The sequence below is a fragment of the Poecilia mexicana genome, unplaced genomic scaffold, assembly GCF_051168715.1.
Source record: "Poecilia mexicana isolate PSO_F unplaced genomic scaffold, ASM5116871v1 scaffold_2, whole genome shotgun sequence".
NCBI classification, from domain to species: Eukaryota; Metazoa; Chordata; class Actinopteri; order Cyprinodontiformes; family Poeciliidae; genus Poecilia; species Poecilia mexicana.
Window position 1 is genome coordinate 23119581 of NW_028263371.1, and position 27023 is coordinate 23146603.

The following is a 27023-nucleotide window of genomic DNA, read 5'->3' on the forward strand; positions in this document are numbered from 1 at the left end:
TTTCCTTTTTTTTTTTTTTTGCCGCTATTAAGCCATGCCATATTTGTGTCTAATGATAAGGTAAATGAAACGATGTTTCAAAGAGAACCGGCCCACCCTGAGTTTTTTATTTCTTTCAAAAGACTGGACGAACTGGAGCAGTTTGGAAAAAGACCGTAGGCAAGCCGAATGATTGTCAGTCATGCAAATAATCACTTACTTACAGTCAGTGAGTTTGCTTCGGATAAGGCAAATTACCATTTGAAAATGAGCTCAGAAACACTCTGGGCAAAAAGCTTGCAACATGATTCTCAGTTGTATTACCGCGGAAACGCAACCGCGCACACACAAACGCACACATACATGCAAACAAACGTGCTTCAGAAACACTGCAGCTAGCAGAAATAAACGCTCATACCTTACTGCTTCTCTGTCAAACTTTGCCCTTCCTCTTGTTCCACATCTTCAATGTTTCTGCAGGAATAAAAAATAGAAATTACGTCAATAATGATTTACTTGGACTACTGACCTACTGTCTTTAAATTAAAATACAGAAAGACACTAAAATGAAACAGCGTGACGCTCTTTAGAAAAGAAACTTTACAAAAACTGATCAGTTTTTAGAATTTCTAATGTTTGATAAATTGGATGACTGACAATATTTCACTTGTTTTTCTTCCAAGCAGATATTTTCTTCTAATCACTTAAAGGAGGTTTTAATCAATAGTTAAGTCCTTGTGAATATTCAAGATTTTTCTACTTTGCCTGTTTTTAATAATGGAACAGAATTAAGACAATGGGAAACAAAACATTAAACATTTCTAGAAACCCATTTCCAAACTGATTCTAAAGTTAAGTTTACAAGTTGTTTATAATTAGCTTAACCTGACTTAACATAGAATTCAATTAAATGTTGGGTAAAAAAAACAATTATTAAATCTACTTGAGTTTTTTCATTTTCATTTCTGATGATATATTCTACATTTTCCATTTTAGGGATAAATTAGCATCAGATAAGGTAAACCAAGATATGTTAAAGAAAGCTAAACTAAAAGCTAAGGTATGCTAAACTGCAATAAGCTAAGGTAAGAAATTAAGATTATGTAGGTTGAACTAAACTGAACTAGTGCAAGCTAATACAAGAAGAGCTAATATAGGCTAAACTAAAAGCTAAAGTATGCTAAACTTATTGAATGTATGCTAACTTTAAAGCTAAACTAAACTAGTTTCAGGCATGTTTAACTAGGCTATGATAACATAAGTTGAGCTAATGAAGGATAAATTAAACAAAGCCAAGCTAAAGATTTCTAAACTGAGCTAATGCTAACCTAATATTACCTAATGATGGCTAAACTAAATTAATCTACAGCAAGTTGTGCTGAATTTAGCTCAAGTATGCTAAACTAAGCTAGTGCAAGCTAATCTGAGAAGAGCTAGTGCAGGCTAAACTAAAAGCTAAAGGGCTAAACACTTATTTAATGTAAGCTAACTTAGAAGCCAAACTAAACTAGTTTCAGGCATGTTTAACTAGGCTATGCTAACATAAGATGAACTAATCAAGGCTAAATTAAAAGAAGCTAAACTAAAGTTTGCTAAACTGAGCAAATGCTAATCTGAGATTACCTAATGTTGGCTAAACTAAAGCAAGTTATGCTGATCTTAGCTCAAGTACGCTAAACTAAGCTTGTGTAGCTAATCTGAGTTAATGTATGCTAACATACGCTAAACTACAGCAAGTTAAGCTAAATTTAGCAAAATTACTTAAGTGGGGCAGTTTTGGTCAAACTAAACAAAGCTAAGCTAAGCTAAGACGAACTGAGGAAAATCAGAGAACAATGTTTGTTTCCAACCATTTATTTTCTGAATTTAGTGAAATTAAATTATACTTCAAGTTATCATCTACTTTTTTCTTTAAATTAATTTCTGTATCCGTGTTAAGATGTTGAAATCTGGGATTAAGTAGCTGAAATCTAAATTAAAATTGTCAAATTTTTTTCTGAGTGAGGATATTTTGAGGTGGCCTCTTATATTTACCAAGAAATAAAATCACCTTAGTATAAAAATGAATTACCAAAAATAATGAAAGTAATAAAACACCATCATGTTAAGAAATTAACAGAACATAAATTACTTTTTTATCCAAATTTGAAGTCAAATTTTGACATTTTATCAAAAAATCTGCATCTGATTTGCAGAACAGAGAAACTAACCATTTTTGTAAAAAAAAAAAAAATAATTAAAAATTTAAGCCGTTACTGATGTCAGCCAGTGAGTTTTACAGTGTAGGACAGAAATACTGGTTCATCTTATTCTTTAATGTTTCTTAACTGTAGCGTCTGAGTGACAAAAGCCTTCCTGCTGCGTTTTTATTTCAATCACCTGACACCCATGTTATTCACATCGTCAGCGCACACTTAAACGCCATAATGCAGCCAATAACAGGGAATAAACCTGCAAGGTAATTCATTCGAAATGCTTCCCTGAAAGCTCCTCAGATTTTCAGCCAGGTGCGTGACTCACACTGTCTTCTGGGCTGAATAGAAAGGTTATAAAAAGCCCGTAAAGCTCAGCTTATCCTTTTACTTGCTGAGTCTATAGTCGAATTTGGAGCTACTGTCAACAATATTAAGTTTGCGGACAGGATTGAAAGTTTAAGCCATACAGTTTCCAAACTAATGCCAGTTTGATTAAATGCTCTGGATACAAGCAGCAGGGGTTTCTGAGCCCCTTCGCCATTGTAGCTTCCCTCATTGTGATGCTTCTCCTCCTGACCCGCTTCCTGTTGGATCATCAGAACCACAACCTGACCACTTCCACCACAAGACGTCTAAATGGTATTTTGATAGATATGTGTCGCTTGCATTCATCTTGGATGATCCAAGTGTGGCAAATGTTAGCAACTTAAAAGAATAACAAACAAAAGCTTCATTTTATGTTTGCTAAAGATGCAAAACTTACATGTGAAGAAAATTAAATACATAAATAATGTTATTTGTTTGTCTTATACCTGTTTTTTCTTTTCTTGTTTAATTGGAATCCATACAAACTTGTATTTCCTGTATTAATAACATAATGAATGTATAAATGGTTCCTATAAAAAAAAATCAAACAAAAACTGTTTATAAAAAAAGGTGCATGAATTACTGGCTCATTTGTTTACGTCCCTCGATACATTAAGTGTTTATTTAACACCGACTTGTCGCTCCAGTCCAATAAAAGTCACCAAGTGCTGCCTTGTTTAACGGCGTTGAACTCACAAACAAAGATGGATTGAATGTGTAATTTGGAGCATTTAAATTTGGAGCATGAGAGGGGAAAAAAGGCGCAATATTTCCTGCAAATTAATTCTTATCATGGTGATGAATAATCAGGCTTCTTATGAGGAAGAGTCAGTGGAATACAGCAGCACTTTGAGCCGTCATAATTAACAGACTCGCTCAACAATGGGCACATTCTCAAAGAGGCTTCTTATTAGCAGTGACATAATGGCTAAAATGCATATTAAAATGGGCATTTAGAGTGGAAGGGATCAAAACCACCAATGCAAACGGGGTTTTATGGTCCACACGGTTCATTGTCGGAGGTCTAGGTCGTAGTGTATGTTCGTCGTGACGCCGCCGTTACCCAAGGGGCCGTGCGCGCCTCATTAGCAGCAGGGGATGCTTTGGCCACCGATGGGCGAGATTCAGACTCTTTGGTGGCTTAACGAGATCAGGTTTAAATCTGCAGCGAGATCTGGAGCGGCTTCCTGATGAAGACTCATCATCGTTTCTTCACAGCAACGTTGGGGTTTTGAGATCTCCATGAGGATCAGAGCACATTTTACAAAGTTTAATCAGGAGGAACAACTCGGCACAACAGCGATTATTTCTGTCTACTTTTCTTCCAAGTAGCCAAGACTTCCTTCATACCTTTTTAGACTTAGGTGAAAGATTTTCTACACTTTTAGTCCAATCTTCTCCCATTGGAAATGAGTTTTGTCATTTTGGAAACCAATAAAAGTTTCCAGTTTGGGAGAAAATATTTTTTTTATTAAGGTTGAATACTTTTAATAGATGATCAACTAAAGGATGACAGATCTCTAACTGTGCCACAATGTGACAAAAATATAAAACAAAAACTGCTACTAGAAGGTCAGTTTAGTCCATCTTAAAAGATTAAAATACATGTTTTTATTATTATTATTATTATTATTATTATTAAGCTTGTTTGAATTTCTGACAGTGATAAATATTTCAGTTTTGCTGTATAATGTTAAAAAGAGTCAGAAAGGGAGCTAAAGCTAACTAGCATGTCGTTAAACAGTGTTGCTCACCTTTTTAACACGGAAATGGAGGATTAGGGCAAATCCTGACTCCAACTCTTCTTCTGTGGTAAAAAAAAATACACACAAAATTAGATCTATGAATATCTTGCCGAACATTTTCCTTCACTGATTAAACACTGCTGAATCCTAGTCTGTAACAAAGCTGATTGATTTATAGTTAAAGTCAGAGTAAGATGTTGATTAAACATCTTAGCATAAAGATCTTAACATCGTTAAGCTAAGATGTTAGTTAAATATCTTTGCATGAACTCCAACCTCCATCTGTTACCGTTTTGTTTTAAACAAAGATAAATAGGGTTGTTAATTGGACATTACAATCTTTCATATTTCTTTCACGTAAAAATTTACCAACAATATTATTGTAAACACTTCTGGTAACGATCCGGAAACTGAACTCTTATTGTGAAAATCCAAACGGGATACTTCCAGTGCAGAATTAGTGTCAAATATTAAACTATAAATGAAACAAAAAACAACTGAGGGTGTATTACTGTTACTTTTATTATTGTATTTTTATTTATATTTTTGGCTCAGTCAATTTTTGAGTTCTTGGCACACATGACATACCTTAGTTTCAAGCTGAATTTATGCTAGGTTAGCATACTTGAAGCCTATTTTGAAGAAGCAATGCTAATTTAGTTTCCTAAAGCTACATTTATAGATTTCTTCGCTTTACCCTAGATTAAGTAAGCATTTTTTGTAATGTAGCTAACCTTAGCTTAGCCTTATCTTAGCATATCTTAGTTTAGCTAATGCTAACCTACATGCCCCTACTGTGTTATAGCGTAGGTAATGTTAGTTAGCCCTTCATTAGCTAAACTAAGATCAGGAACGTTAGGTTAACTTGCATCTGCACCATTTTTATTTTTAAATTTACCTGCTATACACATTGAGGTCCATTTTAAATGTTTTTTTAGGCACTCTGGTACTAGCAACCCATCAGAAAGACATTTCAGTTCTTATTTCTTCCAGTGATATTTGGTACATCTTTTTACTCAATATAGGATGACCTTTTAGTAAATTTAAAAACATAAAAACTGAAAGCTGTCTGTTTGGGAAGCCGGATTTCTGCTTTGTACCGTCTTCATGTGGTTGATGTTTGGATCAGTGAACGACCTTTTTGTCTTCTCTCAAGGCAAAACATTCACATAATTCAGAAACAAAAACTTTGTGAGCTAACACGCCAACTCAGGTAAGTCAAGCAAATAAAAGCGAACAACAAAGAGTTGAGATCTTGCCTCTCCCGTCATGAGGCAGGTGGCTGGGATCTGTCAGTCAGCGTCATGAGTCCTCAATCCTCACTGAATAGCCTGTTCCTCTGTGAGCTCGTCACGGGTGATTACAGGCCTCACAAGAAAAATGAGATACTGGTTGACCTATTTCTGAGCACTTTGTTTCACACGCGCCCCCTCCAGCCAAAGTTGCCTGTTCCTTTCATTTTTTATTTTATTTCAGCCTCTCTGCCCACCGGTCCTCTCGGAGTAGAGGTCAGGTCAGAGGCCACCTGGCTCCTCCACGTTGCTGAGCAAGAGCAACCTGGCAACAAAGGCCTCCTCTTGTTGGGGGATCCGTCGCTCGGTGCCAAACTTTCACCTTCACCCCCTCCCCTTTAGCCCCTGTGTGAAGAAAACCCCTGCAGGGATGCTTCAATGGGGGCCTGCGAGTCCCCGTCCCCTCATGGCAGTGGAGTTTTAGACGCTGTCATGAGGCGAGTCACACTGAGATCTCATGAGTGAGGAAGAAAGGTGGGAAAAAAAGAGAGGTGACGCACCTCTGCTTTGACTCGAGGACAAAGACGCCCGGAGGCGACGCCGCAAACTTTATGTCCTCCATCGGATGATGAGCCGCCGCGTTCGGCTGTCAGGATTTATTTTCTGAACGCGCTTAAATGCCACTTGAACAACTCATTTTTCCTCATTTCAAAGTTGAATTAATAAAGAAAACGCCTAATTGAAACAATACGCTGTGTAATTAGATGAAAGGGTGTTCGTTTCCCGGCGCCACTGATGTCCTAAAAGAAGCCCGTTTGTTGAGTTTTGCAGATAAGAGTTAAAGAAACGGCGGCTGGCAGCGGGGCCTTCGCTTCTCAGATCCTCAGCAAAGCAACATGGGAGACCAGGGGTTTGCTCTTAAGAAGAAGTAAGTAGAGTTTGTTATTCCGCCGCCTTTGACTAAGGTCATATCAAATTAACAGACGGCTGACTGAATAAAAATAGCATACCATTAATTCATTTTTTCCCCTCCACTGCTCATAAATCTTAAAGGTTGACCTGATTTTTACCATTAAATTGTGGAGAAATTAAAACAGAGGAGCCACATGGACTAATTTTAACCAGCTCCGGTTTCACGTGGGAACTAAAACCCTTACAAACACAATACTCCGTCGCTTGCATTTTCAATTATCCGCTGGCGTGGAATTTCAAACTTTACGGTCAGAATTATAATCAATTTTCAGGTGATAAAAAAAGAGAAAAATAAACAGCAGAATTGAGGCTGGACGACGCATTTAATTGCCACCACATTCGTTAACAAGCTTAACTCTTGTCTCGGCGCACTCAGCATTCAAATAGATCCTAATTATTTCTAGTTGAAGGTCTTAAGATTGCCAACTCTTGTGTTGGCCGATGATAAAAAATGTCTCTTTTCAAACTTAATCATTACAAGTACATTCAGCGAGTGTAAATGGCTCAGAGGTTGGAGGGATGCATTAACTCTCGTGTCCATTTTTGGTTGAATGGCAAAGAAAGAAGAAGGAGGAAAAAGCAGATTACGGCCCTAAAATCCCACCCTAACTGATGATCGCGCTCATAAACAGTCAATTATAGAATGTTTACTGTGGCGTCTTTTTGTTTCTCTTCGCTTGATAACGTGCGAGAGCGGCTTTAGATTGACAAGGATTTATGGGGAAGGGGGAGAAAAAGCCAATCATGTAAACAAGTCCGCGCAGGAGAATTAAAGCGGCTAAATCAAGATTTCTTTTTCATTTTTTTTATGAAAACAGACAAAAAGACGACGAGATGCCCGACGTTTAATGAGGAGAAGGGATGATGGGCAGTGCTCGCATTGTAATATGCAAATCAGAAATAGTGTCTGATGGAGTTCTGTACCACAGCCGATATGAATGAGGCCAGAAAACCGCGGCGGTAATTGAGTTTCAGGAGGCGCAGTCAAACTTGTGCCAAGAAGATCCCTCCACACTGATAGAAAATCATTTAGAATAAACCGAGGGTTGAGCAGACGGTACTGATGTTTTAGGTTTTCCAGAGTAAAAGTACAGTCGGAGGTGAACTTGCTTTTCTCCAAGTCACTTCAAAATGTCCAGTCCAAACAACTTCTTCTTCTTCGCAAAGGTGGAGACCCAGGATAGATGGATGTGGTATATTCATTCACTTCTAAGAATAAAAGAAACTCGTTTTTATTATATCATGCAGTATCTATGTATCAAATAAGCATTGCCCATGAAGAGCCACTGCAAACTAATGGAAGATATTTCAGGTCAGGATTTACAAGAAAACCAGACTGGATTGATGGACGGGTAGAGAGATGGAAATCTGAATGGGCGGAGGATTAAAGATAGACTGAGGATGGATGGATGAACAGAGAGACTGTTGATTGGATGAACTGTTGGTTGGACAGACGTACGATCGATTGGTTGGATGAACAGTTGGTTGAACAAATAGATCATCAATATGTTGGATGAACAGTTGGTTGGACAGACGGACGATCGATTGGTTGGATGAACAGTTGGTTGAACAAATAGATCATCAATATGTTGGATGAACAGTTGGTTGGACAGACGGACGATCGATTGGTTGGATGAACAGTTGGTTGGACAGACGTACGATCAATGGATGGACAGGCCGATGAAGGACGGACCATTAAAACATCAGAACAGGTTTAATTCTGGAAACAACATTTTTCAACCCTGATCCAGACCTGGAACACACTTTAATCAAATCCCGTACTTTCCAGACCACCAGTTAAATTTTGAGAAAGAAAAACAGTTTGGGCTAAAATGCAGACCTCTCTAAGCCAATGATTTTTTATTCTTTTTAAGAATGCCAGATGTAGTGGAAAATATGAGCATGACGCTTTTATCAAGGTGGTAAAGAGCTTTAAATTAGATTAAAACAAAAGATGTCAAACAACCACAGGCAGTAAATCCTTCAGCGGACTCCTTTCTCTTGTAATCAAGGTGTAATTTGCTGTGCAGCTTTGAAGACTCCTCTCATCCCGTCTGCACACTGCCGTGATTGTGGAACAATGAAACCGGCTGAGAGCAAAAACTCTGGCGAATGCTATTAATAAAAGACACGTCTCGTCACTCTTAATATGGCAGGAAAACCTAACGGCCTTTGAAGTCCTACCCTTTCACTTAACTTAACCCAGTCTCCACTCATCTCTCGCTCAAACTCCTGCCTTTAATGTGGCGAGCCAGCCGGCCTCCCCCGCACCGTCCCAACAATCACGTCACTGGACGCCTTCAGAACCGGGATTATTTGCATTTCCTGGTCCGTTTGAGCATCAAATCACAAAAGAAGTCGGGATGGCTCAGCATAAAATAAAAAAAAGGAAAGAGAGAGATCAGGGAAGAAACCACCCCTAAAGTAATGTGGTGCTGCTGAACTCAAACCAGATGAATCTTCTCTATTTTTACCTTTTCCTTTGCCAAGGAAACATCAGGCACATCCTGTACACTTTCCAAAGAGCAGAAGGAAGAAAGATGTTCAACCCCCCCCAAGACACGTCTTCCCTTCCAGTGTTTGCCTGATCCTGTTGTGTATGATCTTAGAGAGGGGGATATTGAAAGTGATATGAACATACTCAGATGAATACGCCTCTCTGGGTGTAGAGCCAGGTACGAGACACTTCGACTCTCCATGTGGCATCAAAGCTTTACAACATGGTGAAAGACAAAAGGCAGAGATGCAGCTGTGTGCAACTAAACAGCAAGAGGAAAAATCCTCTAAATGAGTTTGTACATCTAATTTCAGCTGTTTTAGTACCAAAAACATACAAGGACAACCATGGGGCATTGGTCAGACCAGACCAAAGCAACGACCAACACCGTCTTTAAGGTCAAACATGGTAGTGGAAGTGTCATGCTGTGGGGATGTTGAGGCCTTTATGGTACAGCTGATTAAATTACACCCAGAGAAGACGGTACAATTCTTGGAGCAACACTACAATTGGACAGAACTAGACGCCATAACCCAAATATTAGTTTTTAAGTACCAAAGGTGTCTCAGTACTTACAAACTTGCCACCTTGTAAAGTGTCAAGGTGACACCTTGGCACTTAAATACCTTTAAGTAAAATCACATGGTACTAAAGGGGTACTATCAGGGTAATTGAAGAGTACCAATGGAAGTAATTCAGGGTACCAATAAGACTACTTTTGGGATACTTATTAGGATATCAACAGGGTAAAACTTAAACTATAATTTTTCGGCATAAACATTCAGCCAAAAATGCAAGAGTTCACTTTTTAAACTTGAGATTTGGGGTAAAATATCAAGTCCTTTCAAGAAAACAGATTGAATTCCTAAGACACTGGTGTTAAAGTTCAAGTCAAGTCACAAATCTGGGTCATTTTATCCTGGTATTTACTTCAAATCTGTACCTCTATAGTATAATAATCGCAGTAGATGATTTAGATGGAATTATTGTTCTGTATGACATTTTCTAAACATTATCCTGCTTTCAAAACAATCTAAATGTTGCAATTAAACCAAGATTACATCAGATTCTACATTATTATCAATGTTCCTAAATAAATTTAGATTTTTCCAACAGACTTTTCGGTATAAAGCACACAAAAAGGTAGCATATCGTCCTTTGTGTTGCAGAACTGAGTAATGTAGATCTGACTTGCTTTTCACAATGTGCTGATTAGGAGATAAAATCACCAGTAAATGCTTCTCCCCTCTTTTATATTTTGCACACCTATTATAACCTTAATTCCACTTTGTTCAACATGACATTACTTGAAAGCTACGTTTGTGAGAACCTTTGTTAAAATGGCCCTGTGTTTTACTGGCCTACAGCACCAGTGATGTTCCCAAACAACAGTCGCAGCACAGATCTTCACCTCCGTCTCAGCCAATCAGATTGCATCTCCCTGCGTAAAATGTTGGTGTAACTAAATCTCCAATCCGCTAATGGACCCATAAAACGGCGTTTCAATCTAACAGAGGCTTGAGTTCGCTCTCCTTCTGCACGCTGGGGATCAAAAAATAAAAATAAAAACCACTCTGGGTATTTCTGCTCCATTCAAACAACGTAGCACCTGTGACTATTCAGCGCCGGCGCTTTCGGATTGCCTGTCATCGGTAAAAAGCTGCAATTTCTGCATCCGCCATCACTGTAATCATACATGCACAGCGGGGTGAAATCAGCAGTTTATTACTGATTTACGTCATTCCTTTATCACATTTAGATTAAGCTGATTGTCATCAATCTATGAAAACACTGGGTGAAGATTGTTTTATATCGGTGGACTTTTCTCCATTTCTCTAATTGCTTTTTCATATTTTGCTTCATAACGCCTCACATAACTCACTCAGCTCCATAAACGTGCAGCAGAGATTAATGCGATGTGTTTAAAGCTAACCTTTTCTGGGAGTCAAGCGGGTTATTTCTACTTTAAAACTGGAGCTGCACCCTCCCTTTACATCCTCATCCTTATTAAAGACATTCGAGGACGCGCCGTAGCCAGGAGGCACGGCTCTGATATATATGATTCAGTGTCATTTGCAGGGGAAATCTGGGTTTTACAGCAGGCTTATTCTGCTGTTTCTGACTGCAGCGCAGCAATATTTTCTTATTATGCATAAAAAACCTTCCAGAGCAATTAAAGAAAACAACCAGCAACACTGTCACATGAGAAGGTAGTGAAAAATACGGTTCTCCTGCCAATACAGGCGTCAGGCAACCTATTTTGTCATTTATTCTGGGAGGACACGCCGACTGTCGCAGTGATGGTCGGCTCCACAGCAAAGCGCGTCTTTCTAATTTATGTCCTGAGTTTTTTGCACACAACTGGCGAACATCCATCTGTGGCCGGGCCTCGCTTGCAAAAGCCTCATAATTTAAACTTCTGAGAGAATCAAAGGGGTGGAGTGTCTCTCACTTCACTTCTCAAAATGTGATTTTTTTCCCTCTCTTTAGTGGTTGGAGGAGAGAAACTTTCCTCCTTTACTAAACGCTGCAACACAAAAATGATGAATTATCAAATTATAGTCTCCACCTCAAATTATTGCTTATATGTGAGGTTAATCTGGTTAAAAGACGTCCAAACTAAATATAATGGGTTTCTTTAGACGCTTTTTTGATTAGTTGTAAACATTTGCCACCCAAATTTTAAAAAAAAGTGGCAGAAATTTTGACCCACTCTACTTTGCAGAATAGTTTTCAGTTTCAACTGAATAAAGCTCTGTGTTGAAGTTTTGGTTATTGACCGTTAATAATAATAAGAAGAAGTTAGATGTTTATATTCAGCTACATACCATGTTGGAGTAGCTCCAACGTTTACGGTTCGCACAACTAACGTTTTAGCTAACTTTGTTTTTTATCTGCTGCTGAGTTTCTTTAGATTAGTTGGTGATTGATAACTTTTTGTCTACTTCCTGTTGTCAGTTGGGTTCCAGTTTGAGTAATTTCCTGATTCTGCATTTTTAACCTACAGAGGAATTTGAAGTTTGAGGATCAAAGTTAGCGTAGCTGTGAAAAAAACTAAACAAAAACAGAAGGAATCTGTGTGAGACCAAATCAGTACAGAAAAGGTGAACCAGATCTGTTGCAATAAACAATGAATCAATTAACTGCATGACAAATTAAAACAGCTCAATAATTTCCATTTGTCTCTTTTCCTACAAACAACTGAATGATAAAAGTCTTCAGTTTCGTGCTTTGGACTTCATAATCCATTTTACTTGTGGTTTTTGTTGTTTTGTTTATTTATTTTGTTTGTTTAAGATGTCTTCCAGTTCCAGTGTTATATGAATTTAAAGTTTATTCATTCATTCATTCATTAATATGCCATTATATTACTTGAATTTTGCATTAAAACAACTATATTATAATTTATCACAATAACCTCTGGGACGATTTATCATCCAGAAAAATCTGTTATTGTGGCAGAACTTGCTACAACCAGAGTCCTGTAGAAAAACTTTAGGAAAAAGGTATTTCTACTTTATTCATTTGATTATATTATTTCAAGGCATTTTAAATGTTTTTCCACTCTTCCTTTGATCACTTTCGCGGCCACTTAAAGCAAGAAGCCTCCTTGATGACAGAAAGAGGGACGTAAATTATTTACAGCTTTCCCTCCTCTGTGTTTGCTGTCCTACATCCTCAGTGTGTTTATTTGAAGTGAAAGGGTGTGGCAAGAGTCGGGTAAATGAAACCCAGCTGTCCGCCGCGGAGACACCGAGCGGCTTCCTCCGCCAGAGCGAGCCGAAGGTTGGGGGGAGTTCTCCGACATGTAACACAACACGAAAATCAGAAAACACAAACAAAACGAGTCATTCGCACACAAAAAAAGAAGGGCTGGTGTAAACAAGCGGCCGTGCTAAAACAATACAGCTGGGTCTCCTCTTGATATTCATCGCTCACTGTTTACCGCAGAGGAGAGAGGCTCCGGCCCCAAACAGCCTCAGGTTCCTCAATAACACAAACCAAGCTGGATTCACTAAGTCCGGCTCTGTGTTGATGCATTTAGAGACTGCGACTTGGCACGCCGCGACCTGCTACTGTCCAAACACATCAGGAGAAATGGGAATCATGTGTCCTCTTACTGCGGAGACACAAGAAAAGTTTGGCTTCGCTGGATTCTTCAACGAGAAATCACAACTTCCTCCCAACGACGGCGAAATTCATCCACTTTTTATTATCCAGGACACATTTTCCTCAGCAACATTTACTAAACTAATCATTCCTCTTTATGGAGGAAGAGCTTATCATATGCAAAGTGCTCAACATCAATGTCTTCATATCCTCGTTTGAGAAATTCATTGCGCGGTGAATTCCCTCGGGAACGCCGCTGCCAAGTTTCTGCCTCGCTTAAACTTTTTTTTTAATTCTTTTTATTTTAATTCTCTCACTTTAATTCAACTTGGCACGTTATTTCTCAGAAATACCGTCAGGCTCCGGGGAGGAACATAGACGTGGTCTCACTTGTTAGTGCGGGTTTTAGTGCTGAATAAGGATCAGACAATGGCTGAGGGGAGAAGGGGGCTGCAGTCTGGCGAGGTATTGACACAGGAGATACCGCTCCAACAAAGTGGATCCGTGAGAAAAAGAGATCCAGCGAGCGGAAAGAAAGAAAGAAAGATTATCTTAATTATCATTCAGGAGCTGCTTAGTGCAGCACCTGTGCATGAATAATGTCATTTATAGGCACATTGAGATGTGCATAATTCCCCCTTAAATCATGCACATTAGCGGCATAACAAGGGATGAACAAGTCGGCCTCTGCGCGGCTCAACGAGGAGCGAGGGGGCTCATTGTCAGCGCTTCAGTTCAACAATAAGAATGTATTTCTCTATTCAAAGCCTCGTCTCCTTTAATACTTGCTGCTTGGTCCAGAGCAGATGTGAGGTTACATATGCTGCTTCATATTACATGTGAGGCTTTAACTGGGACACCTCTGTAGCATCAGGTTTTATGATCAGCAGTGGGATGTTTTCCTGGATAAGAAAGTCGCATCCAATTATTTTGATGGTGAACTGATAAACGGACCTTACGGTTTTGCTTCAGGAGGGACTGGTGCACTTAACAAAACTGATGGCATCCCAAGAAATCTACCAGAAAGTTAAAAGTTTTGCACAAATGGACAATAAATTAAACTCAGAACTGGAAAATCAGAAAAATAAATTGGAATGGCCACTGAGAAACTGGGAGAAACTCCCACTTCTCCCATGTATGACTGTACACTGCAAAAACACAAAATCCTACCAAATATTTTGGTCTATTTTCTGTGCAAATAACACTTGGAAAAAGACAAAACTAACAAGTGATGTTTTGGTAAGATATACAAGCTTGTTTTGAGTCAATAATTCTTTAAAATTGATGGAAATTCTTATCAGTGAAATAGAACTTTTAATGTACGAAGAATTTTTTACTGAAAAACTCCTAAAAGTTTCTGAAAAGTTACTTGTATGTTAGTTTTGTCTTTTTTCAAATGTACCAAGATATTTGCTAAAGACTTAAGATTTTGTGTTTTTGCAGTGTAAAACCAACTTTGTGTTTCAATATGGCCGCTCTCCGCAACAAAAGTAGTAAGATGTGCTGGATACACATGTAAGAGTGCAACTAAAATAAATGTTATGTGTAGCACGTCTAATCTGAACAAATTAAAAATTTTTGCTTATGAAAGTAAAGCTTAAAGGCGAAATATTATGCAAAATTAACATTTTGTACATTTATATATTTCCATTTCAGTCTCTACTGCTTCTAAAAACAGTCCAAGCATTTACAAAAAATAATTAATGAATTAATTCATATATTTTGGTATCTAAAAAGTTTCAAAAACCTCCCAAATATTAAGTCACATTCGACAGGCTCTGCGGTGTTACCTAGCAACCCCAGGGGAGTTCCGCCCGTTACCTAGCAACTGAAGCAGAGCTCTAGAATGTTTGGTCAGAGTTCCCACTTCCAATGTAACTGAAATGCAGCATTTCATACCTCAACTGTTGGATACAAAATGGCCGACACAGGACAATGAGGTTTGTTTTTGATGGCTTGTCATGAAGCAGAGATGTGAAACGATGGCTAACCAAAACTCTACACCATCAAGTGGAGAATTAGTTTTCTCCAATATGCATTTTCATGTTTTTCTGTTTATTGTCAGATAAATTCAAAAGAGGGGAATCTTCATTTAACTTCTCTGTCTTTTCAAAAAGGTCCAACAAAGAACTAAGTTTGCAAATTAGTCTGTGGCTATAAAACAAAACAATGGTTGCTCTGGTTTTAACATGTACTATTGTTAAATGTGCTGTCCTTTATGTGAGCAGAGCTGAAAAGGTGTGTTTGAGGCAAACTGGTCTAATAATTTTTGTGGCTTTAATGTGAAAAATTAAAGGAGTTTGAATACTTTTGCATTAGCCGATATATTTCGTAGTTGTTTTATTAAAAGAAACAGCAGCTATTAGCAGGTGCAGCTGTTTCCACACATTAGCAGGAATCTCATCGGCTGAATTTTACTTTCAGATGATTTCTGCTAAATGTCAGGCACTCTGAATAAGAGCTTTGTTGGCCTGCTTTGGACTCCGGGTTCATCTGAGGAAGGAATCCAGGTCACTAATCATGACATCAGGAACATGAAGGGTTCTACTCATGCACCACTTGCAGAAACTTAAAAGAAAAACTTTAGATTCACACCCATCTTGTGTCAAACGGTTCATCTCCAGCTTTAATTTGAGAACACAGGGTGGAGTCTGCAGGAAACAGACGGCGCCGGAAAGGATTCGTCATCCAAATCGGATTCTGCGTTGCCACAGGAGATCGGGGCGGTGGAAGATGCGCGCGCTCCGGCATCAGGAGTAGTAACGAGGCTGTCATCACGGAGAAATGTCAAGTATTCCACCTCGCTGCCGACTCCTCAGCGCGGCCCGCTGCCGTGGAGGCCCGGCCCACGCAGTCAAAAGTTCACAACAACAACAGAGGGCATTGTGGGTTCTCTCCAATCAGAGCACTTGTGAATGCTAACTATGCCAGCTGAGATATGCAGTAGGATTGAACTCGGAGTGTGCATGCTGGGGTCAAACTGCAATTTTAAAACCCTTTGAGCGCTCCCTTTCAGCCTGGGCGGAGGACCCTGTGGGCGGGCTTCGTCGTTTAGGGAAAAATGTCAGTCGGTCACAGAGAAGGGAGTGATTGGATCGACTCAACACATTCTGCTGCTTTGTTTGTAAAACATAAAACATCTCTGAAGCCAAAACCTAGAAGTGTTAGTGCCGAAGAAAAGGTGCTTTCACACTGAGCATGATTTAAAGTGTCTGATGCTCCTTTTGACACCAAAGAAACCATCAACATATTCATTTTCAGACATGAGTTAAAATATACAAAACCACAGAGGCAAACAAAAGCTGACCACAGCAGAGCTGGAAAAATAAAAACAGGATCAGACGGCTTCTCCGGTTTCAGCCGAGATGGAAAATAAATGCCATGACTCTTCTGCTACATTTAAAGTCACAGTACAACTTGATATATGCCCTTTTTGTCTTGAGAAATGAAAAACATGCAAAACGAGCATTTAAATTGGGAATTTGTTGCCTTTTGCCCACCTTTAGAAAACACAGAAGTAACTTTGATGTCAAGAAATGTTAAATCTGGAGGGCTTACTGCTGTATAAAACTTTATACATAGAGAGTTACGATTAGGTTTTGAGTTACGATTAGGTGTTATTAGTTAAGGATGGACTAAAAAACACAAAGACTGTATCTAACATTTAGCGCACTTAGCCTCCCTTAAAAGTAACTTTTCCAGATAAAGTCTAAAGTGCTAATTTTGCTAGATTGTTTTGTAAACTTTCAGTTGAACAAAGTTATAAATTTCTTTTGAAGTTTTGGTTATCAACGTTTCTATTCATGCTTTTATTTTGAAAAGGAGAAGCAGATTGGTTCCCTTTTCCCAATAACTTTTATTAACATAGAGACACAATTGAAAACAATACAGAGACATAAATGCAATGTCTAATGGGGTTATGAAGGATGGTGCTTGAGGGCTGTAATCCTCCAAGGGAAGATATCAATTTAAGTGAAGTTAGCGCTTTAGAATTAGCTTCTGCTAAATCCCACTTTATTCTTAGCAATTTAGCATTAGCAAAACTGGTGATTATCATTAGTGTTATTGCTAGCACAACTAAATTTGTAGTTAGCGGTCACCACTGCTAATTACAAACTTAGCACTACTTTGATTTGAAACTGTTACCCACATTTGTGCAATATAACCAATATTAGACAATGATGAAACACTCCTTAGCTCATATTTAGCTAACTAAGAATTTTTGATAAGATTTTGTGGAAAAAAAAAAAAAAAAACATTTTCCAAATATATTACAAAGATGTAGTTTTGCTTGGATGTTTTGTAAACTTTCCGTTGAATAAAACACAACATCTGTGGTAAAGTTTTGCTTATCGACGCTATTTAGTCATGCTTTAATTTTGAAAAGGGGAAAATTGTTTATGCAGCAGTTCCACTTCCTCTTGTGTTCTCTTAAACTATTTAAAACAAAAAATATACAACAACAAATTAAAAGAAGAGAATAGGACAATTATTTTAGATAATGCAATATCTAAAAGCATTGTGGAACATGTAAACGCTTTAGCTTTAGCATCATCTTTAGCATTCGCTAAATATTGTGTTGGTGTAGGGGTAGTGAATTAACTTTAACTTTGCGTTTAGCACAGCTAATAAGAAACTTAAAACTATTTTGATTGATTTATTTTGATTTCAAACCCTGTCCCAAACACTGAACACATTACATTTGTGGAACATAACCAATACTAGGCAACGATGAAGCACTCGTTAGCTCATCTTTAGCCGATCAAGAACATTTGATAACATTTTGCTGAATAATAATTGATTTTGTGATAATAATATCAGAAGAACCAAATTTGATTAAAACATGACCAGAAATTCATGATCAATCATTGGTTAACGAGTTTATCCATTCTTTTTCTTTAGCTCAGTATCATTAGGTGAGATGTTTAGCATCCTTAAATCAGGAAAGCCTGACAAATTGTTCCTTTCAGCGTTGGATGTTTTCCTTTCTGGTTTTTGTACCTGACGACATCCGAAGTCAGAGTTTCATCTCTTTGCTCTCCTCCCCAATCCCTTGATCGCCGACCTCAGGAGCAACATAATGATTCACATTCGGATCATTATTCTTAATACCTCTGAGTATTCTGCTAATATCTGATAATTGCACTGGAGTGACCTTAGGACAAACGCCATTATGAGTTTAAGAGATGACTGCTTTTCGGAGATTTTATTCCCTCTGAACGGTTGGAAGGGCCCCGTGTTTGAACTCAACTTATATTTATCAAGCGTTATTCCCGATATTTAAGATACTGCAATACAAATAAATTATTCATGTCAATTAGCTTTTCATCTTTCAAGATACAAACTTGTGTGATCTCCTTAACAACTATTTATTTCATACCAAAACACGGCTCTCCCTGGAAGCCCACTGCTATCGCCCGAGGACATGTCTTTTAAATAAAAGCATCAGAGCTTTGCATACCTACGATTTGCATATTAAAGGCGCCGGGAGACGGATGATAGAAGAATCAGGCGCAGCAGTTTAATCATCACTCAACTCTGACTGGAATCCTAAACTCTTTCTGGCTTCGGCCTTCAGAGACGGCAGGATGAGCCAAAAGCTTTTCAAGTTGCTGTTGTTGGTTGCTCTTTGTGTTTCTGACGACTCCGCTGATGGAGCACAATAAAAAGGATGAAAAGAAGGAGAAGCATGACGCCTATTTTTAAGATTATTCTTACACACCTTCTATTTACTCTGTTAAGCTTCAGGAAAGTTTTTCCAAAAGGAGAAGCAAAGTGTAGGCGAAAACTTCCTCATCTCAGCCGTGCGTCACGCTGATCTCCTCTGATTGGCTGCTGCCCCGTGGCGACACATGCCCCGTTTAATCCGAGGAGACGCAGCAGCGACTTGCATCATGCAGTTAAACTTGCAGCGCTGCAGTTTGGACTCAACTCGCAGAAAAAGTTTGTCCTCTTGAACTCGTCACCAAAAGCGATGAAGAAGGTTTTCAGGAAACTACAAACAACCTGGATCTCTTACAGCAGAGATGACCCCTCCTCCACGTATTGCTGCATCTGAATACACCAAAAACAAACAGATGCCACAGTGACTGGCACCCTGGACATTTTTAGAAAATAAAAAGCAAAAAGAAGGACAGATTGATGGACGAATTGATCGACAGACGGACGGTTTGATGGATTTGTCCGACTCCACAACATAGAAAGCAACCAAAGTTTGTTTTTCTTAATCTAGCATTAGAATAAAAACGCCTCCTCAAACCAGGAAAGACAAGAAAACATCGCGTTGTACTGAGGCTGATGTGTGTTTGTCTGTCCTGCAGGGTTCTGATGTGTCTCAGGTCCAGGAGGCCATGAGGTTCATTCAGTTCAGGAGCATCAAACCAGGAAACACCTCAAACGCCAAGGACCCTGTTGCTAAGCACAGTGGAAGATGTGCAATGCTTTGGGACCCCTCTGAAACATTTTTAATAGAGATTTTAACCAAAAAAACCCAACAGCTCTGGTCCAACATGTCTCCGTCTGCGTCCATGTTTGGACACTGCAGAGGAACCAGCTTACCTCTGACTCAACAGGAGCTACAAGCAGCAGCTCAGTTCCTTCAGCCGCCGTCACTCTGACTTCCTGTGATGTTTGCCCCGTGGCGACCGCCGTCCTGGACGAGTCCACTATCGGGTCGCATCACTCGCTTCGGACCTGACCCACTTCAGCGAGTGACCCACCTCGTCCCCAGACCCTGACGCTGAAGTCTAATTAAAGCCTTCGTGCCATTACACTCATCGCCACCGACAGCAGATTGACGCTTGGTGACATCATGCAAATGAGGCCGAGGCAACTTCTCCCACAAACTTCCCCGGACCGCAACAGATCACAGAATATTTCCGCTAAATCTTTCATATGCAGATTTAAATGTTCACAGGAGCTGGCTTCTTTTGAAAAAACCTGCTAGCCACTGAAAAATTCAAAATGGTGACCATTTTTCAAGATGGTCGTCAGGGAAAGAATTATTTTCGCATTGCATCTGTCAATATTTACTTTTGGTGTCAAATCATACACAACTGAACCGATGGGGACCATGTTTACCCATAATCTTAGATTTTCAAGATGGCCGCCATGATCGTCATGGAAAATTATTTTTGCACTAAAATTGCCAGTTAAACAAGTTTGGTGTCAAATCATAAATATTTTCAACCATAGAAATCATTTGCTCTTGTGTTTCCTTTGGTTGTAATGGAGAATATATATTTGCAGTAAAATTGGCTATGATTATTAGCCACAGCTAACCAAAAAGTTGGGTTCAATAACTGAATGTTAGCGCTAAAAACATTAAACCGCAAGGCTCATAAAAAAGGATTAGTGGAAGGTGACATTAAACCACAAAGCACATTTAAATATTAGCAGACACTAATATTAAGCGCCTAAAATAAGCAGAAGATAACACTAAACACAGTAAAAAATTAGCAGAATTTAATGCTAACAATTAAGATGAGTGTCTCAAGTTAGATCCACTAACCACTACATACGAAACAAGCATAATGTTAAACTGCTTAACTTAGCAGAAGCTAATCCTAAACCACTAAGCACAAAAACTAAGAAAACCTAAACAAAAATTAGCAAAAGCTAACACTAAACTGATAAATAATATTAACATTGAGCACAAAGAAAAAAGCAGAAGCAATTTTGAAACCGCTGAACAAAGAGAACTCTGCCAGACTGAGACTTCTCTTTGTGTCCTTCAGTTTCTGATTTTGCAACATAACTTTAAAGTTGGATTAAACAAATTTGCTTAAAATACTCAAAAATGGCAGCCATCTTGAAAACGGGCAGCAATCCTGATATTCAAGTAGGAAATCCAATAGTAAATACACAAACAATACAATTTTTTCTGGATGTATCCACACTTTTTACAGCCTGCTGCGCTCCAACATGGCCTCTCTCCTGGAAGGTGGCACCTCGCTTCGCCCTGGGGACGCCGCGCTCTCACATCTCGCAGGCCGGCTGGGCCCCCCTGATTGCTGCGGCTGCTGCAACACACACGCATTTACACCAGCAAGCTGCAAACTGCTCCAAGCTGCCCAAACAACACGCGGGCCTGAATGAGACGTGCAGGACGACGCCAAGAACACGCCGGTCCTCACAGGAACTGGACGTGACTGAAGAGTGGAGGTAGAGAGGAAGACGCAGGAGTTTGTCTGCGTGGTTTTATTCTGGCCAGGAGGTTTATGAGGAAGATGAGACGTCTTCTGAAATACCAGCAGATTTTACTGCAGTGAACAGTTTAATCATTAAATCTGGACATTTCTCACTTAATTTGGGATTTAATTAGACGCCATAGCGATCGGTTTTAACTGATTATTGTTTAACATCAAGTTTTATCTCCACCCATCAAACTTGAGAAGCTGCTTCAGTAAGAGGGAGGTTCAAACTGCGGGCGCAGGTCCCGTTATCCTGATGATGTTATCATCATGATGTTATCTTTTCTGTCCACAGCGTCCCACATGCGTCCATTTTCAAAATTTAAGTTTTCTCTGAAGTTTTGGTCCAAATTCAAGTTTCATCAGTAGAGTTCACAAAGAAGAAAGAAGGAAGGAAGGAAGGACGGATTCATGGACAGAAAGAAAAATATAATTCAGAAATTTAAAATCTGGAAACAAAAATATTTTCCCACCTTGTGAAAAACCGATTTTTTGCCTCTAATGTAATTTTTTCCTTACTGTGATTTTTCTTGCCGTTTTCTCAGTCATTGTTGATGTTTATTTTAAATCCGTTTTCAGATCATTTTTTCTGCACCGTCATGTAGTTTTTTTTAAAACTCTGACTCCTTCTCATTTTGAAGTTTCCCCTTCCGGGCTGCCGTAGTTCACACTGAAGTCTTCAGACTCTGTGCATCCTTTAAATTGGTACTTGGCAGCCGGTCTTCCTGGTTCCCAAAGCCAATCAGAGCTCGGCGTCAGAAGGTGGTTTGGATCTGGGTAATCAGGAGTCGGCTTTTTGTACGAGGAAGAGAAGAAAAACACCCACACGGGTTGACACGGCGCTCCCCTTCCCCCTGCCTTCCTGTGCAAACTTGGACTCGGTTCCGAGTGAGAAAAGCCGAGGGGGGTCTGGCTTCACGGCAGAGATGGAGGATGCAGAGACCATCCATGTGTGTGTGAGTGTGTGTGTTTTTTTTCCTTGTGCCGACAGTCCCAGAAATGTGAAATTCCAACAAGATTTAATATGCAGAGTTGCACAAATGGCATGACTCGGAAAGCCTCCAAAAGTCTTTCAGAGGTAAAAAAAAAAAAAAAAAAAAGCTGCTGTAAGTGGGCCAACAACATAGCGGCGCTGATTGAATAATACTTTTTGATCTGCAGAAATACAACACCAACCTAAACTCTGCAGATTTTCTCCACCTTCCAGTGAAAACCTGCTGGCCTTCGCTCTGAAAGCCGGTGAATAAGTTATAAATTCGCCTGATTACAGAGCAAAACGCTACAAACTCTGAGACAAAATGGCGGCAGACAGGCGGCGCTCAGCGAAGTGTTTCTGCAACCCAGACGTCCGAACCCGACATCTATCTGCAACTGAATATTCCCAATTTTATCCGCCATTACCCACAAAACCCCTAAAAGTTCCCGTCCACCATTACTCCTGTCCCACATGTTCATTTTCTTAAGATATTAGGCAATTTAATTACAGTTAAGAGCATTAAGGAGCAAATTTAAGTATAATTTGCAGTTCATGAACTGTTTTTGAAAATTACTCTTAATATAATTAACTTGTGTCATTAGGGCCTAATCCCTGCAGGCTACAGAGGGAAATGCTTCCTTTAAGAAATTACATACGTTCAGTTCCTGTTGGACTGCAGAGGTGGAGTAATTATCCGTTTCCAGGGGAAACGGGCCGTTATTAGCTCTGCAGAAAACCACAGAAAGGCCCGGTTCTAACAGAACACACCGATCCAGGTGAAATAAATCACTGGTAAGGAATCTTGAAGATCAGATTGTAGCTAAACATTATTCCTGGAAGGTTTAGTGGAAGAAAAAGCTAAAATCATATAGCGAAATAGACTCATAGCATCACAGATGTATTTAAGTAGGTGAGACACTGAGCTGCATCAGGGGTTCACAAACTTTTCAGCCTGAGATCCACAAAACAGAGGAAAAAATACATAATCATTTCCTCCTCCTGATTTCTACGGAAGAAAATTAGGACAACAACAAAAAGAAAGAAAAAAAACTATCTTTTCTCTGAATTTTTACTTTTTACTCTGAATTTCAACTATAATCTCAGAATTTTGATTCTAATCTCCAAATTCTTACTTTTTTTTTGTGGGATTCTAACATTTTTTTACTCAAAATTTTGATTATGATCTCAGAATTCCTAAGTTTTTCCTCTGAATTTTAACTGTTTTTTCTCAAAATTTTGACTCTAATCTGCAAATTCTAACATTTTTTGCAGAGTTCTAATTTTGTATCAATTATGTCAAAATCCTAATAGTCAAACATTCTTAGATATGTCAATTTTTTTTGTTACCGTATATAAATAATCAGATAACCGTTTCTTTCTTGTTATAAGATTCGTAAATCTTAACTTCATTCCCTCTGAAAGCCTGTCACAAATTTAATTTAGCACTAAATTTGCCTGATGGTGCACAAACAATTTAAACATTTCTGATTCTGAGGAAAACAGTCAGAATTTCTTTTCTTTTCCTTTAGTGGCCCTAATATTCTTCCATACATTTCAAACTAAATACAGAGTCCAATAATTTTATGCATTTTTAAATTATTTTCTTTGACAAAAATGATTAAAAGATATACTATTTAATGTGATATTTATTTATTTCAAGACATTTATTTAATGTTGTCCCTTTTGGCCTTCCATACACCTCAGTGTTCAGCACCCTATGATTTATTCATCTTGCTCTGATTTTGTGACGATTCTTGCTGTGACAGAAACAAACAGCTCAGTGAAATGTTGCATTAAAGTCTGAGTTCTGTTACGTTTGTGATGGTAGGACAGGAAAGGTTAGATAGCACAAGTTGATTCAGGTGTCAAGTATTTTTACCTGAACCAAAGAGAAAGTAACGAATTACCTAAAAATGACTAGAAATATTCAGTTCTGTTGCTTTTGAATGAGTAATTTAGGGTTTACGGTTTTTCTTATTGAATAAAGTTGAATTTTTTCTCATCTAAATAAATATTCTCAGAGTAAATGCTGGATTTCTCCACCTCTTCACCAGGAGTCTTTCTAACAGCGGCCATGTTTCTTCAAACTTTCCTTCACTGAGGCAGAATAAAACTGGTTTTGGTTTCTGACTGTAGCAGCAAAAACGCCCCAGAGAAGAGGGGCAAAGGGCAAGACATCATGGATTTTTTATGAGCACATTAAAGCCAGCCTGTTCTTCCTCTGGTGAAGTACGCCGCTTAATTAGAGCAGATATTTCCTTGTCGAAAATCGTGGGGGCCAACGTCTAATTAAATCAAGAGGACAGTGGCGATCTCAGCAATGGGAACGCCCAGGCAGCCATCCACCAGCTTCATAAAACATGCATGCAGAAGAAAGCGCTCATTTAGCAGGAGCTGCGGCTCTCTGAGGGTTTCTGAGGGTCTCTGAGCGTCGCACCTTGATGGTTAGCGCTGCTTTTCTCGACGTGTCGATCCGTCTTTGGCCGGGCTTTAATCAGACTCCAGTCGGCTAACTGACCGCTGATTCAGAATGATATGATTACACCTTCACCGGCATGCTGAGCAGCTCTGAGTCAGCCCTCCACTCTCTCTAGAAAACGTGTAATGAGCGATGTTCCCTGCACCCAGCTGGGGCCTCGCATATCCAGCCATGATCCGGCATCCTAATCAGCCGTCAGCCAGGAAAAAGCCGCTGCCGCCGCTGCATCAGGATCTGTGTTTGTGCATATCAAAAGATTTCCACAAACGCGTTGGCAAAACACATAATCACTCTTCCCTTGAAGGGGAGACGAGCGCCGGACAGACGGACAGATCATTTCCTTTGAGTGCTGTGGGACACGTGACGTGCCGGCTGCCGCTTTAATCGAACAATTCCAGAAACTTCTGATCCGATAGCCAATCAAAGGAACAAGATGTTCCTCCAAAAGCAGCATAAACAGTCTGCAAATGCAGCTAGAGAGAAAAACTTTCATATTTATAGACATGGGTGACATTTACACACATGCTGCAGGAGGGACTGGTGCGCTTCACGAAACAGATCCAAGAAACATGTAGAAACATTTGACCAAAGTTAAACCAAATACAGAGGCAGTGTATGTAAACTTCTGAACTATTATTCTGGTATTTAGTAAGTAGAAATAATTGTAGTAACACCACCTGATCTAAAAACTAGGAAAGATTTGATTTCAACTTCTGGGATGAAAAGAGTTTAATATCCTTTAATTTAAAAAAGGTATTAAAATATCCTCTTATTTAATCATTTTGGTTTTGTAGCCCTTTGAGATCTCGAGATACAAAGGGCATTATAAATAAAATCTATTATTATTATTATTATTATTATTATTATTAATTCAGGGTATCTAAACATCTGATCTGAGCTGGAAGTAACAGTGGAAGATTTCTTCTTACCCGACTCAGCTGGATCTCTTGACACTGAAGACAGACAACAGGCCGCTAGTCTCACCTCTGAAAGGACAAAATTATAATGAATCTCTGCTTTTTAAAAATATGACAAGGATACATTAAAAAACAAATAAACTAAATATTTAGAAAGGTAATTTTAAAAAATTGAATAAAAATAGAAAAACAATTTTGAAAACTGAAATTGTTTTATAGAAAAAATAAAAAATTACAAAAATTATTTCAATATTTTAATTAAATTTGAAAAATAAAAAAAATAACGAGTAAATAATAAAAAAACCAATTAAAGAAAAATAAATACAATTTTAGAAATATTTTAACAAAAATTACAAAGATCGACCCGATGAAAACTACGAAGTGGGCCACGTTGGCAAACACTTCCTGTTTTAGGAGTAAAATAATAGGAACTAAAATCTTTTACTCACACAAAAGTAGTGTATTTATCCATGGTAGGACTTCCAAAGTATAGAAAAAATTGAAGAGTCAAACGAGGATCTTGTTCGAGCAGCTGAGTTCACTGCTGAGCAGATGCCATTTTAGCATACCGGAAGTCTGCCATGCTACTTTATTAAAACAATATACCGGTGCTTGTGAAGGAACGTTACACTGAACCACCTTCATAAACTACTGCAAAATAACTAATTATTAATTTACTGCTTACAGAATGGATGATTACAGGGCCAGACGGAGTTATTTTGAGGAGAACGAAAAAGCTCTCATTTTGAAGCCTGCCGCTTTACAGCATGTGCTTTACACATTCCGCTAGCTGTTCGCTAGCTTTAGTGAAGTACCGAGGTTTTCGGTATTTAAAGGCAGTTTAACGATCACTTCAGAGCAAAACTTTATGATTTCAAACTTTATGTTCTCACCAGAAACACAAAAATTCAACGCGGGAAAGTAAATCCACTCTCCTTCTTCCTCTTTATCTTCTTCAGCTTGAAGGAGAAAGGGGGGAAGATAGTTAACCATTACCGCCACCTACTGGTATGGAGTGGTATATTCAGTCTGTTCCTTTTACTCGTTTCCCCTGGACTGAACCACATGGAGGTGCCTCCAAGTTCACAACATGAATAAGAAACCTTTTTTGAGATGATTAGTGTTGACAAAGAGGCTAGCAGGTGGCTTCTTCTTCTTCTTCCTTTTTCTAGGAAAGCATCTTGTTTTAAAGGAAAACCAGCCTCTCTTTGACCTTTTTTCTAGCTTCCTGTTTGTCACTTTTCTCAGTGAACAGCTAAACTTCCCTTTGGGAGGATATTTCCAGCAGCAGAGTCCCAGATCCCAGCAGGAGTCCGGTTAGCTGTTGCCAAACGGGGTGTTTCAGTGACAGCAAGCTCATAAA

The 27023-nt window shown here is 38.9% G+C and overlaps 1 long non-coding RNA gene across 1 annotated transcript; it reads right to left on the reverse strand.

The window, feature by feature from the left end:
• LOC106915707 (uncharacterized) lies at positions 1–26559 on the reverse strand. The gene is made up of 3 exons (XR_015762383.1): positions 25673–26559; positions 4295–4347; positions 1–453 (listed from the first exon to the last, which is right to left on the reverse strand). It is a non-coding gene; the product is annotated as an uncharacterized LOC106915707 (long non-coding RNA).
• Positions 26560–27023: the final 464 nt, after the last annotated feature.